This window comes from Lepisosteus oculatus, chromosome 1 (assembly GCF_040954835.1).
Source record: "Lepisosteus oculatus isolate fLepOcu1 chromosome 1, fLepOcu1.hap2, whole genome shotgun sequence".
Lineage (NCBI taxonomy): Eukaryota > Metazoa > Chordata > Actinopteri > Semionotiformes > Lepisosteidae > Lepisosteus > Lepisosteus oculatus.
Genome location: NC_090696.1, coordinates 29,416,693 through 29,431,066, shown reverse-complemented (window position 1 = coordinate 29,431,066; position 14,374 = coordinate 29,416,693).

Genomic DNA, 14,374 nt, shown 5'->3' with positions numbered 1-14,374 from the left:
TATGTGAAGAATCACCAACAAGTGGGACACAATTGTGAAGTGGAACGAAATCTATTGGATTTTTGAAACTTTTTTAACTAATAAAAAAATGAAAAGTGGGGCGTGCAAAATTATTCGGCCCCTTTACTTTCAGTGCAGCAAACTCACTCCAGAAGTTCAGCGAGGATCTCTGAATGATCCAATGTTGTCCTAAATGACTGATGGTGATAAATAGAATCCACCTGTGTGTAATCAAGTCTCTGTATAAATGCACCTGCTCTGTGATAGTCTCAAGGTTCTGTTGAAAGCGCAGAGAGCATCATGAAGACCAAGGAACACACCAGGCAGGTCCGTAATACTGTTGTGGAGAAGTTTAAAGCCGGATTTGGATACAAAAAGATTTCCCAAGCTTCAAACATCCCAAGGAGCACTGTGCAAGCGATCATCTTGAAATGGAAGGAGTATCAGACCACTGCAAATCTACCAAGACCTGGCCGTCCCTCTAAACTTTCAGCTCAGACAAGGAGAAGACTGATCAGAGATGCAGCCAAGAGGCCCATGATCACTCTGGATGAACTGCAGAGAACTACAGCTGAGGTGGGAGAGTCTGTCCATAGGACAACAATCAGTCTTACACTGCACAAATCTGGCCTTTATGGAAGAGTGGCAAGAAGAAAGCCATTTCTCAAAGATATCCATAAAAAGTCTTGTCTAAAGTTTGCCACAAGCCACCTGGGAGACACCCCAAACATGTGGAAGAAGGTGCTCTGGTCAGATGAAACCAAAATCGAACTTTTTGGCCACAATGCAAAACGATATGTTTGGCGTAAAAGCAACACAGCTCATCACCCTCAACACACCATCCCCACTGTCAAACATGGTGGTGGCAGCATCATGGTTTGGGCCTGCTTTTCTTCAGCAGGGACAGGGAAGATGGTTAAAATTGAGGGGAAGATGGATGCAGCCAAATACAGGACCATTCTGGATGAAAACCTGTTGGAGTCTGCAAAAGATCTGAAACTGGGACGGAGATTTATCTTCCAACAAGACAATGATCCCAAACATACAGCAAAATCTACAAAGGAATGGTTCACAAATAAACGTATCCAGGTGTTTGAATGGCCAAGTCAAAGTCCAGACCTGAATCCAATCGAGAATCTGTGGAAAGAGCTGAAAACTGCTGTTCACAAACGCTCTCCATCCAACCTCACTGAGCTCGAGCTGTTTTGCAAGGAAGAATGGGCAAGAATTTCAGTCTCTCGATGTGCAAAACTGATAGAGACATACCCCAAGCGACTTGCAGCTGTAATCGCAGCAAAAGGTGGCTCTACAAAGTATTAACGCAAGGGGCCGAATAATTTTGCACGCCCCACTTTTCATTTTTTTATTAGTTAAAAAAGTTTCAAAAATCCAATAGATTTCGTTCCACTTCACAATTGTGTCCCACTTGTTGGTGATTCTTCAAATAAAATAAAAAATTTATATCTTTATGTTTGAAGCCTGAAATGTGGCAAAAGGTTGAAAAGTTCAAGGGGGCCGAATACTTTCGCAAGGCACTGTATACTGTAAACAGGCGCCGTCCTTCGGGTGAGACGTATGACCGAGGTCCTGACTCTCTGTGGTCATTAAAAAATCTCAGGGCGTTTCTCGAAAAGAGTAGGGGTGTAACCCCGGCGTCCTGCCCAAATTTCCCATTGGCCCTTATCAATCATGGCCTCCTAATAATCCCCCTCTATGAATTGGCTGTGACCGATGGGACTTGCTGCCTTATCGTATATTTATTTGACAACCTCCTTACCCATTGCACCATCACACCAGTGCAATTTACTTTTGCACCCATTTTCACAGCTGGGAATATACCTGCCATGAAGTATCCTGCTCCGGAGTAGAGCAACAGTGCTCCAAATGGGATTTGAACACAATCTTCCAGATACAACTCCAAAGCCCTGACCACTAATGGCAGTCAGAGCCAGTCACTTCAGCTAGTGATGCTAATGGCAGCTTTGTATGACTTCATGTGAGAAGTGGAGGATGGTCTTTCTCCGTCCCTTCTGGAGTGGTACAGGGCTGTTGTATGTTAACAGCATGAGAATGCGCTGGGACAGCAAACTCTAAACTGCTATACATGTTTACTTTCAAGTCATTCGCATTTTTAATCATTAGATGAGTATGCATTTTATTTTGAAGCTTTCCATACATTCATCTGATCATAAGAGAACAAAATCATGCTTTGTGTTCAACCTATGATTTCAAGTGACTAAGTATTGGTACACATTCATTTGGATTTCAGTGTGTAGAAACAATTGGTTTCTTATTTCTTTGAGCCTTTAACTGAATGATGTCTGCCATCCATTGAGCTGAGCTCACACAACTTTGTGATCATCAACATGCTTCGCCAAAGTTTTGCTGCAGCCACCCTGTCTTGCCTAACCAACTTCAATGTTTTCTTCAGTTTGTAAAATCCTTGGTTAGTTGCATATAAATCTGAGCTGTGCATGACATTACCTCCACCAGGCTTCACAGATGAGGTGATGATCTTGTGAGCATCTGCAGTCCCTTTTTTCCAGAAAACCTTGTTCCGAAACTCTCTTACCTTGTCTTTGTATTTACAAGCAAACTCTAATCAGACTTTTCTGTTATTTTTTCTAATCTCTAATCTTTGTAATTCTGATGTCTCTGTGTTCTGCAAGTTGTATATTTTTATACTCTCACTCCTGCGCTCCAGAGGTGATTGGTGATAAAACTTAATTAATTTAAGGTTTACCTTGAAATCTCCAATAATGTTTGGTCATTAGCTGAAGATGATTTTCTTGCCTGACTTGGTCTTGTCTGCTTGGAAATTTACCTGGGTGTCTTTGTTCTTTAGTGTATCCCACATTGTGGTTGTTGGTATGCCTGATTTCTGTGCTGTGTGACTGATTGTTATTTTCTCTTCTTTATGCTTCAGATTCCTTGTTTTTTGCTTCTCAACAGTTCTTTTGCATTTATCAACTCCAGACACTGAGGTCCAAGTGAGACTAGCCCAGCAGGCTGGGGGTTAACGCCCCTAATGAGCTGAATGTGGCTGAGGAAATGCTCTGCTCTGCCTCTGTGTGATAATAGGGCTCATCTATAGTATTTATGTCTCCTTCTGGGAAATGTGCCTCTTATTACTGCTGGTAATTGTGGTGTTATAATTTGTGAATGGCTGTCATTAATGAAGCAGTCCACTCAGAGGCCAGCCCTCATTCAGAGCCTCAGAGAAACTGATGACTCGTGGGCAGATGGAGTCACTGAGCAGAATTTACAACAACTCCGCTCTTAATTTCCAGGAAAGCTTTTTAGCATGTTTATGGGAAGAAACATTCCTGATTTTTGAAATTGTGGTGTGATGGGAAACTACAGAACAGACAGTAACCACTCTGATAATAATTATGTAGTAATGTTAGTTTTTAATGTGGCCCTGTATAAAAGCTGTCTCAAAGGCCTGTCTTAGCCATCCAGTACTCAATTACGAGTACTCTCTAAGCTGTTTTTAAAGTTAAAAAAAACACTGATACACGGCTTAGAGGTGGCTTTTAAAAGGCTGATCCCAAAAAGAATTTACCTCACAGTCTTGAACAATTGCTGTTCCGTACCTCTCACATAAGCACTTTTGCCAGGAAAGGGTCAATGAGCTGTGGTACCTCAGGTGATGCCCATGGGATCTCTCTCTTTATTGGGTCCCGATGAATTCAAACACTGTCTGTAACTGGTGCAAAACCTGAGCCCCAGCTATGCTACTTCCTCTCTGCCAAAAATATTTTTACCCCAAATGCCGAGTTTGTTTTATTTCACACCAGCTATCTGGTTTCTATAACTGGAGTGCAGATGAGCTCTTCATACTGCCAGCCTGCGTGGGTCGAAGCACCCTAGGGTGGCAGGATGTCATAATGGTATGGGTGTTGGCAAGCCAGAGGTGAAAGGTAACGAGTCTCTCATGGACTCGAGCGCAGACTCCCTATATGAGAGTTACCAGCAGAGTGGCAGGAGCTCTTGTGTTATGAGCAGTAGTCCTGGTGGGGTTGTGTGTCTGCAGGGTGTATTAACTCATAGATCGGCTTTCTGTGCGTCATCACTCTTACCAGGTTACAATCAGCGTGCTCGCTGGATGATTACTGGAATGCCTTTCTGTCTAATTTCATTCCAAGGAAAAAACAAGTAATCACGTGCAAAAATGGCAAAGGACAGATCAAAACATCCACAGCAAACATGCAAAAATATTTCTGAATGACTCTCCAGGACAGAAATTGACCAAGATGAGAGAAGTGCCACTTCAGGCAAGTTAAGGTTCCAGTGAGATGAAGCTACAGAACATACGACTCCTAGAACATAAAGAAGAGGTATTCAGTCTATCGAGCCTATTGTGTTGTTAGAATTTCATTGATGTCAGCATCTCATTCAGCCATGTCTTTGAGTGGGATAGGCTTCAACCACATGGTTGCTTCTAGCAGTTTTCCACAGCCCCTTTGGTTCAAGTGTCTCTGCTCATTCTAAGACCTCTGCTGGGTTGGCTTTGCCCTTGAGATGCTGTATGTAGTTTTTCGATCAGGTTCCCTAAGAGTCTTCTCTGTTCAGGACTAAAAAGGCTCTCTTCCTTCAGCCTGTGAGTGTAAGACATTCCCTTAAGGCCCAGAATGCATCTCATGGGTCTTCGTCGATTCCAGAGTAGCAATATCTTTTGTGTCACAAGGTGAATTGAACTGTACACAGTATTCTAAATGAAACCTTACTAGCACAGAACAGCACCTACAAGTAACAAAGTACAAATGATTCTGCTTCCTGCAATTACCTGAAAGCTGTTCCCTTAAGCTACACTGTAGGAGAGCATTGTAGAGCATTGAGCAAGTTCTCTCATTCTCTGCACATGGCTGTGGTATGAGACAGGACGGGGCTGTGACTGCAAGCAGGACATGAGTGGGGTTTACCTGTGAAGGGATTCAAGGGGGACATGGAGTATATTGGATGCAGAGTGTGAGGGGAAAGTCACCAACTGTCAAACACCCTGCAAATTCCCTTTTCGAACTTTGCCTTATTCTTCTGTGGCAACAAGCCTGAGGATCAGGTAAACAGCTGTGAAAGATGCCTCACAGCCTTAGAAGCATGTTTTTCACTTGCCAGGATGCCAGCTATCTCCATGGTGACCGAGTCTGAGTGCACAGCCAGGAGCAACAGTGGGTTTGCTTGTTTGTGAATCCAGCTCTCCTGTCTGTCAGTATCACCGGAGCAAACACACAAACACACCACTGGTCCGAGCAGAGTAAGGTGTCTGCAGGGTGATGATAAATGCCTCTACATCTGTGTGTGTCAGCCTGGCTGTGCGTCTGAGCCTATGCACATTTGTGTGTCTCTTTGTGACTATTTTGTCTGTATGCAAGTTTTGAGGTTTTAAGAATTGTTAAATGAAAGGTTGCATGGATTGATTCCTGCTCATAGTGCTGTAAGTACGTAACTGATTGGTTGTAGAATCTCATCGAGCCATTTCTTGAGGAAGATAGACACCAGCATACTTGCCTTTTCTGTTGCTAAGCCTTTCCACTTTTAATATAAAGAAAAACCTCTTCTTCCTTATGCCCTATGAATCTGCTCACAATTGTTCACTTCTATCTTATTTCCTAGTTTCATTAGCAGTCCTTTAGAAGGACTTGGCAAATATCTTTCAGGAATTTGAACACCTATGCGAAAATTGCTCGAAGTTTTCAAGAGAAGAGAAAAGGGGCTCAGATAGTGAAGGATTATTCTGAAGTCAGTCTTAATCCTTTCTCCAGGGATATACTGTGTTGTAACATGGTAAAGGAATTTGTGGTAGTTTTTGTCTAATTTTAACAATATTTCTTTCTTTTTAAATGAATGGTGATTCACTATACATCCCAGGATTTCGTTAATCTTTTTCATTCCCTAACTGATATCTCCTTCTCATGTTGTTTAATCAAGTAGGCTTGTTTATTCCAGACAGGTTTGATATTTATAATGTGAACTGCTGCTTCCTGCATTCATTACTTTACAATTGTTGTCTAGGCTTAAATGTTCTTTGTCTGGTTTCTGCCAAGTCCTAAATAGCATCAGCATCTTGAAATACCTTCTTGCTGCCTGTGCACTGTCTGTGAATGAACACGCTCACTGTCCTGGAAAGAGTAGCAGTTTTGGCACCTGCACTGGCTCCTGAGCTTTTTTTTTCTTGTGTTGACCAAACACTTTTAGGCTTTTTCCTCTGGCTACAACAGGAGCCTTTGGCTGCAGAGTGAAAATTAATCTTTCATGTGGAACTGTAGCAAAATTGTTCCAGAAATTCAGATTTGCCATACTGCACGCTCTGTGGGTTTCCATCGCTGCTATTTATTAAACATACTTTTAAAAACACTGCTGTTTTATTTCCTCAAATGTTTCCTTCTGGTCTGTTTTTAAGCATCCAACACTCCTGTCAGACCAGTACAAGACTCTTAATTTATTGTTACCCTCTGGAAATGACATGTTCAGTACTTGGAAAGTGAATTGTCTTGAGACAGTATCAAAATAGGAGGATTAGCTAACACTGTAAAAACAGTCAATACAATTTAAAAAAGATTTAGGTAAAATACAAGACTGAGCACGCACCTGGCAGTATAATATAGATAAGTGTAGAGTGTCATATGTAGAGTAGAAACAAACTACAAATACAAAATAGGGACAACTGAGATAGAAGTGGCTACTTATGATAAAGACTTAGATTCTAATATTGACATCTTGTAGACAACCTGTGGCAGCAAAAGAAAGGAGAGTAAATGTTGTGTTCCTTGCAGGACTTGTTAGAATCAATATTAAGAGCACTAGTCAATAATTCTTACTGAGATCAATGAGCTAAACCGGTGTATATACTTTAGTAGACAGTTTCACAGATGGTAACAAAATGCTATTAGCAAACATTGGAGAAGCTGCAAAGAACATCCAAGACCTAGACAACATCCATGGAATGAACCTACACCTGACAGATTGAGACACAAGTAACTGTTATCACTGTTATTATTTTACTATTAATAGTATTATTACTATATACAGGTAATGTACTGTATAAAGATACAAAATGCATGGGAAACACTGAACTTAAGATACTCATGAAAAAGACTCAGGATTTTATATAGATGCATATTTTTTATCAACTAGACATTGGGGGAAACCAATAGAAAATGAAACAGAGTGTAGGATAAATACTGTAGTTAAAAACATGCAGTGTAGGAAAAAGTATATCCTCTTAGGATTTTATGGTTCAACACATTTTGACATAAAATCTGCTACTATTAAGTTTTTCTGTCTTCATCTCAGTTAAGAGTATACAGTATGTAGTATCAGGTGCACTAAACAAACGCAAATGATTAGTTGATCATCAGGAAGTGATTCCACCTGTATGTAAAATCAGAAACCTCGTCAGTTTGGTCTTAAACAGGTTTGCTGTAACACATCATGCCCAGATCAAAAGGAAATCTGTGACAGTCCTAGAGAAAGAATTGCTGCTGTTTATTTGTCTGGGAAGGTTTACAAAATCATTTCGAAACATCATTTCAAAGTTCATCATGCCATGATAAGAAAGATGATCTACAATTGGAGAAAATTCAAGACTGTTGTCCATTTACCAGCAGTGGCTGTCTTTCCAGGACCTGACCGTATGATGTGTGGTGTGTGTGAGAGTGGGGAGGTCTCAAGGTGAATGGGGTAGGTGTGAGAGTCAGAGAATGGGGGGGACTGGGGATCTGTGGTGCCTGTGAGATAGCAGATGTCTCAGGGAGAGTGGGGTACATGTGGGGCTCAGAGAATGTTGGGTAGTAGAGTGGTTTATGTTGTGTTTGAAGGAAAGGGATCTCCTGCCTCTGATGAGTTAAAATCTTAGGTGGAGGCTATGTGTGTTTGTTTATCCTCTTGACATTTCAGAGGCGGAAGAGAGGATTAATAAAAAGTGAGAGTGAGTCAATCCATTTGTTCTGGGATAGAATGTCTTCAGGTCTCAAGTGGCAATTACAGACCCAACCTACAAAAAGCCTACAGAACATTTTTGAAATGTAAATGTCTATATAAACATGAAAATCTCTCTCTTCAATTCCTTGTTATTCTTTCCCTTCCAATGATGTCCCTGTTTCAGTAAATTATAAGGATGAAAACTAATGTAATCAAAGTATTCTAGATTTTTAATTTCTTTCCAGACTCTCACAGTTGCAGGAAGGCAGTGATCACACCAGGGAGCCCCAGTCTAGTATGAGCATGGACTGTACATTGAAACGCTGGAGGAAAAGCAGGTATGCAACCCCTGCTAGGGAGAGTGGGGTACATGTGGGGCAGAAGGGCGTCCTCTTGTTCGTAACCTTACTTGTCTTGTGTTTCACCCTGGTCAGCTGCTGGCAGGGCTGCTGCTCTGTGTCAGACACACTTCACTGGTTCCAGAGACTGGGGTGTATGACACTCACGTAACTGGTATCATACCAGAGTTCTGGGGGCTTGGTTTATCAGTTCACAGCATCTGACTGGCTCTGCATTTATATTAATAAATATATTTTTACACATATGCTTTACAAAAGTATCAAGATCCAAATAATAGTGGATTAATATATAGTTAATATATGATCACCTTTTCTCTGTTGATGCATTCAGATGGAAAACACAGGACATTAAATCTCTTGATTTCTTTTTCTTCTTGTCTCCTCTGTAAATTGGAGGCACTCCTCCGCCTGACCCACTGTAACACAATCTGGGTGCTGGGACTGGAAAGCCCTGGGAGGAATTTTCCAATGCAGCTCCCAGACAGTGGGCTCAAGACTAATCCAGGCTCTGGGTTCAGTGCCAGTTCAAGTCTTAAGAGGATTTGCAGGATACATGCATCCTCTCTGGCCAGTCTTATTCACCAGCCTTGAGTAAATGCAGTCTAGACACCAACAACACCTCTTCTTTATTCACAAAGCAGTAATCCTGGCCATCTTCTCTAAAGGAAAACCTAGCCCACTCTCGCTAATGGAGCCTTTTATTCTAAACCATAGGTGATGTTACTGGTGGCTACATTTGTGGCACATGTCTGTGAAGAGACTGAAGTTTTTTTCTTGCACATTTGCATTCATTCATTTACTCACATGCTGCAAGGGTGAGAATATATTCCTTGGGGATTTCAATCTTCTTCATAAGGGCTGGACCTAGTTGATTGGAAGTATGAATGTTTAAATTCATATATAGAAACTGATGATCATCTGCTTTCTTACAGAACATTCAGCATAGAATTTCACAACCACAAAAGATTCATAAGTAAAACAAAATGAATATTTTTGGAAGACCAGCAGGTAGTAGTTCAATGATTCCATAGGTGTTCACAAAGGAGGAAATTCATTATTTATTACAGGTCAAATGATCATCAAACTTAGTTCTAAACCATTTTAACATATCACAGATGGAGGTGTTAGAAGTCACTCGGAGAACTTTCAAATTGCTGAGAGGAAAATTGGAAATTCAGAATAAGAGAATTACAGACCATTTTCCCTCACCTCAATTACTTCTACCGTTATAGAATCAATTCTAATATTCCGATCAGGAGAACATATAAATTAAAACTCTTTTCACAGCACGGATTAAGAAGAGGTGGGTCATGCCTAAAGATTACATTTCTTGGAGAAAATAGATATCTAAATAACTAGAAGTGATATACTGTATATCTTTATTCATATGACATAATTGACTTAATATACTGAGACTTCTAGAAAGCTTTTAATAAGATACCGGATGCCAGACTGAGCTGGAAAATGACAGGCCAATTTAAGTCAATGTGTGGTGAAAAATAAACTGAAGAGCAGTAAACAGAGGGTACTGGTAAGGGAACTGAAGTAACACTGAGGACAGTAGTGGGCTAACACAGTTCTATAACTCTTGACCTTGCTCATCCATAGTGTATCATTGATGAACGCAGATACCGGCAAAGGGAATACCAATCAAACTGACAGATTATGCAAAAACATGTGGAGCTACAAATAGCATAACAACAGTACAAGCAATACAAAAGGAGTTAAAATCTGAGAAGGTGGACACCTTGCAAATTGATAAACACAGGACTTATATACAGGAAGCAAGATCTTGCATTTCAAATGTCAGATGGATCATTCTGACAACAATACACCAGATCTAGAAGTTCAATTACCTCAGTTACTACATGGGACTAATAAACATGGCCAGAAGAATGCTTGACTATACTGCTTATAATGTAGAATTATTCAGTATCCAGTGTATTCTATACACAGTATGTATTGTGTTCAGATTTGGTCACCATCTTACAAGAAAGGTAGTCCTGCTATAGGTCGCGTTAGACCAGTAAGAGGTACTATCTTCTTTGGACTAGGATTTTCAAAACCATGGCTCACTGTGGTATTGTAGGGGGTTTCATCCTTCTGATGATGGTCTGGTTAATCTGTGGTCATTAAAGACCCCATGAAACTGGTCAGAAAATTTGGGATATCCTGGCTAAAGTCCTGTCTGGCAATCTGGTCTTTTCAATCTTTTAATTAAATCTCCCCTGTAATTTAAATAGTGAAATAAAAATGTTTCCACACGATCTGCTGAGTAGTAAGCTGCTGTAGAACGGATACTACTTCTCACCAAGGTGTGTGCTGCACTTCAGTGACGGATGTATTGAGTTCCTCTGTGGTGTGTAAAGTGCTCTGAGATCTGTGTAAATGCAGCACATGTAGTGTTTTTTCGATGGCCTGTGCTCTTGTTCCACTGATAGCACCTCAATACATCTCATGATTACTGCATCTCTGAAGCATGGAGTTTAAGGGCCTTTCCAGCTGGACATTAAGATGTTTGAGCGCACACTGCACCCCACCAAAGCTCCATCAAGACCCCTCTTCAGTTTTCAGTTCACAAACTATCACCTATCACCCATCTTCAGCAAGACAGCGCACATCCTCAAGGCCTGCATACTGTACAAAGCAGATCAAACCTCTCTTGGACATAATTCAAACCTTCAGCAGAAACCTTCTTTCTACCCCCTCTGACTCCTCCCTCAGGTTCATCACCATCTCTGTGGCTCAGACACTCTTTCCCACCTCTGACTCCTCACTTAGTCTCCATCTCTCTGAGGCTGAGATGTTCTTTCATACCTCAGTATCTTCACCCAGGTCATCTCCATTTCTCTGAGGCAACAGAACTGCCTGGTCCCACAGGCGAGACAAACATTCAGGCCCACTTGGACACTCTCCACATGTAGGGACAAAGGAAGAGGGGATCCCTGGGAGAATACTCCTTTGATCAGGAGTCGGTGTGTGTTTGCCACGTTGCACTGTGTATTTGCTGTGAGGTGTCTGTGTTCCCTGTGCTGACCTCCCTGTCTCTCAGAGTGGGCACAACTCCCAGAACCCAGCTGTTCGGCCCTTACCTGTCACAGCTATGCCACAGCTCTCTCACCACACTCACGAGAGCTGTCACCACTGGGTCTTCACTCAAGCCCTCATTTAATCATATTCATCCCAAATGTGAGTCACACCACTGTTTACTTAGAAACAACAAAAGCTGTCAATCTGAATTGCAAAGGTGAGCGTTTGCAGGCCACTCAGGACTCATTCAGAAAACATTTCCCACTATTCTTATTCCAGTGTTTGCAACTAATAGTACATCAGCCCAGTGAAGCCATTTGAGTCTGATATATGTTCCTAGATGATAATTCAAGGATCCTTGTGGGAGTTCAAAGATGTCTTTTTGTAGCTCCATTGCACTTTGCTTCTCCTATTTTTGCTAATGTGATTCCTGTTTCATTAGCCTGTTGGAAGGGAGGGTGTGCTTGTGAGGGTGACTGTGTGCTTGTGAGTCACAAAAACACTACAAACATGCAGTTTCTGTTTAATAGAGCTTTCCTGATGAATATGACCTCAAGTCAAACAGAGTCCTGTGCTGTCTAACACTTAAAAATTATATTTCTTAATCTTGCTCCAATGCATAAAAACATTGAAAAAGAACAGTTAGAAATGATAGGGGGACATCAGTGCATGTGGCTGATTTGGAATTTAGTAGTTAAATGAACTAAGGATCTCATGCAGCTGTTTTTTTAAAGAAAGTCAAAGTATTAGCTTTGACTACACAGATGACTAGAAGGGCTGAGTGGTTGTAATCATTCTGTTTTTATTTCTACTCTCTGTCTTTTATCCAGTTTGAAATCTACAGTGACAGCACATGTAAGGGAAGAATGATTCCCATTTTGCGTTATTTTCTTTCCCTTTTCCACAATTTTGGAAAATTGTATTACAAATTTAGCCCTTTTTGAACAGAAACAAACATCGGCGACAGTGGTTCTGATCATTTTTAACGCGCCATTTCTGGTATACCAGTGTTATAACTTTCCGGTCGTGATGATCCAAGTGTTCCCTTCTTCTGGGAGGATCACCAGTGCACGGAGCCAGTGCACATCTTGCTCAGCACGTCATTTCTGGAAATCCTTGTTTGGGCTGCAGGCTCTCCACTTATTCAGGCTCCTTGAGGCCTGCACACAAAGCACATCAAAGTCCCACAGGTTGAGACACGAGCCCACGGGCTTTTTATCTCCGATGGAGCTGTGTGTGTTTTATGAATACTTCTCTTTTTCCGGGCGAAAAGGACATGCCCCCGTAATAACCAGGCCCTGATTGCAAAACCTTCATTTCTCTGTGAATTTTTTCAGCCCACTGCCCCATTTTTAGCAGTGGCCTACTATCAAGTCTGGACTGGCTCCACAGACCACAGGAGCCCCAGTGATTAGTTAACCTCTGGAAAGGGTGTCTAAACAGCACAGTGTGTCAGTGCACAGTATTGAGTGACAGTCCTCTGTTTCACTTCAGTTCCTGTGACAGAGCAACATTACAGGCTGGACAGGCTGAATGTCGTCCTCTCGTTTGTAACCATTAAGAACATTTACCAAAGACAGGCTGCTTCTTATCCAGCTGTTTCTTGTAAGAAACCATAAAGAATTTGTTTCTCCAACTTGGTCACAATCTATATAAAGTTCATATTTATCCAGCCATCCATTTCATAACTGTTTCTTCCAATTCAGGGCCACAGAGGAGCCACACCCTGTTCCATCAGGTTCAAGGCAGGATACACCCTGGATGTAATGCCAGTCCATCGCAGGGCATATACAGGGCACACCTGGAACAAAAACACACTCCCCACTCACCCCACGGCCAATTTTCCCACTAGCCAATTAACTTACCAGTATGCTAACCCACACTTCCAGGACAATCCTTCACCTCTGTCTCTGTCTCTATACTTTCACAGAGACACACAGCTCCAGGCAGTCCCTCACATCTGTCTCTGTCTCTGTCCATCCATAGAGACACACAGCTCCAGGACAGTCTCTCATGAGGAGGAATGGGGCTGTCAGGCTGCCTCACTGAGACCTCATAGTTAATAACATTTGACCTTTCAAGCTTGTTTGCTGTCACTAACTTTGTAACTCTGCCGCTCTTCTGCAACATGCACAGAACTGCTGTGTGTGCTGTGAAGAGCTGGACAGGCCTTCTTTCTTTAGCCAGGCAGAGCAGCTGGAATACAGTAAACACCCCTAGCTGGACATACATAGAAATCACACACTGAAGAGATGCAGAGATGCTGATTGTCTCTGTACATAAACACAGATCTGACATAATATCAAGTAGCCCTGCAGGGAGAATGTTTCAAAGGCAAGATGAATGAGAAAACAGTCCATTAAGCTTATACAAATGCTTCCAACTTAATTGAAGTCATTTGTGAGCAGCGTACCCACATGGTGCAGTACACCATGATGCCAGGCTTTGTGAGGCTATATAAAGGCTATATCTAATTGGGCTGCTGGAAGGAATTAGGGCTTAATAAGCCATAGCAGCTCTAATGAATGTGTTCTGAGTGCAGAGGTGCCAAGAAGCAGCTGCTTCAGTCACAACCCACGTCACAGGCAGGGCAGAGAGTCTTAATAGTTCCAGAATCAACCCAGTCCATTAGTTCAGTGCTCATCTGCCATCTCTCTCTCTCTGTTGCTGAAAGAAACATTCTGTCCCCACAGAACAGGCAATATACAACAAACACACTTCACTAGAAGAACCCTAACAGTCAATACCATCACAATCCACCCATAATTTCATTGCAGAGTAAGGAAATAAAGTGGAATTAGTCCAGATGTGTTTTCTATACTGAGATGATTTTATGGATCCATGTGAAACAACAAAACAACAACAAAAACCAAACATTCACTGACTCCGAAGTTAACAAAAAGTCCTGGTCTCGCGGTTTGTGGAGATCATCAGCACAACACATTGAGCTGTAGAGTCATACAGAAAAAGAAAAAGACAAGTGTTAACTACAGGTACCTTCATCTCATTTTACATGACCCTGTGATTTGCATGTTTCCAAAGGTTTGCATGTGAACTCTTCT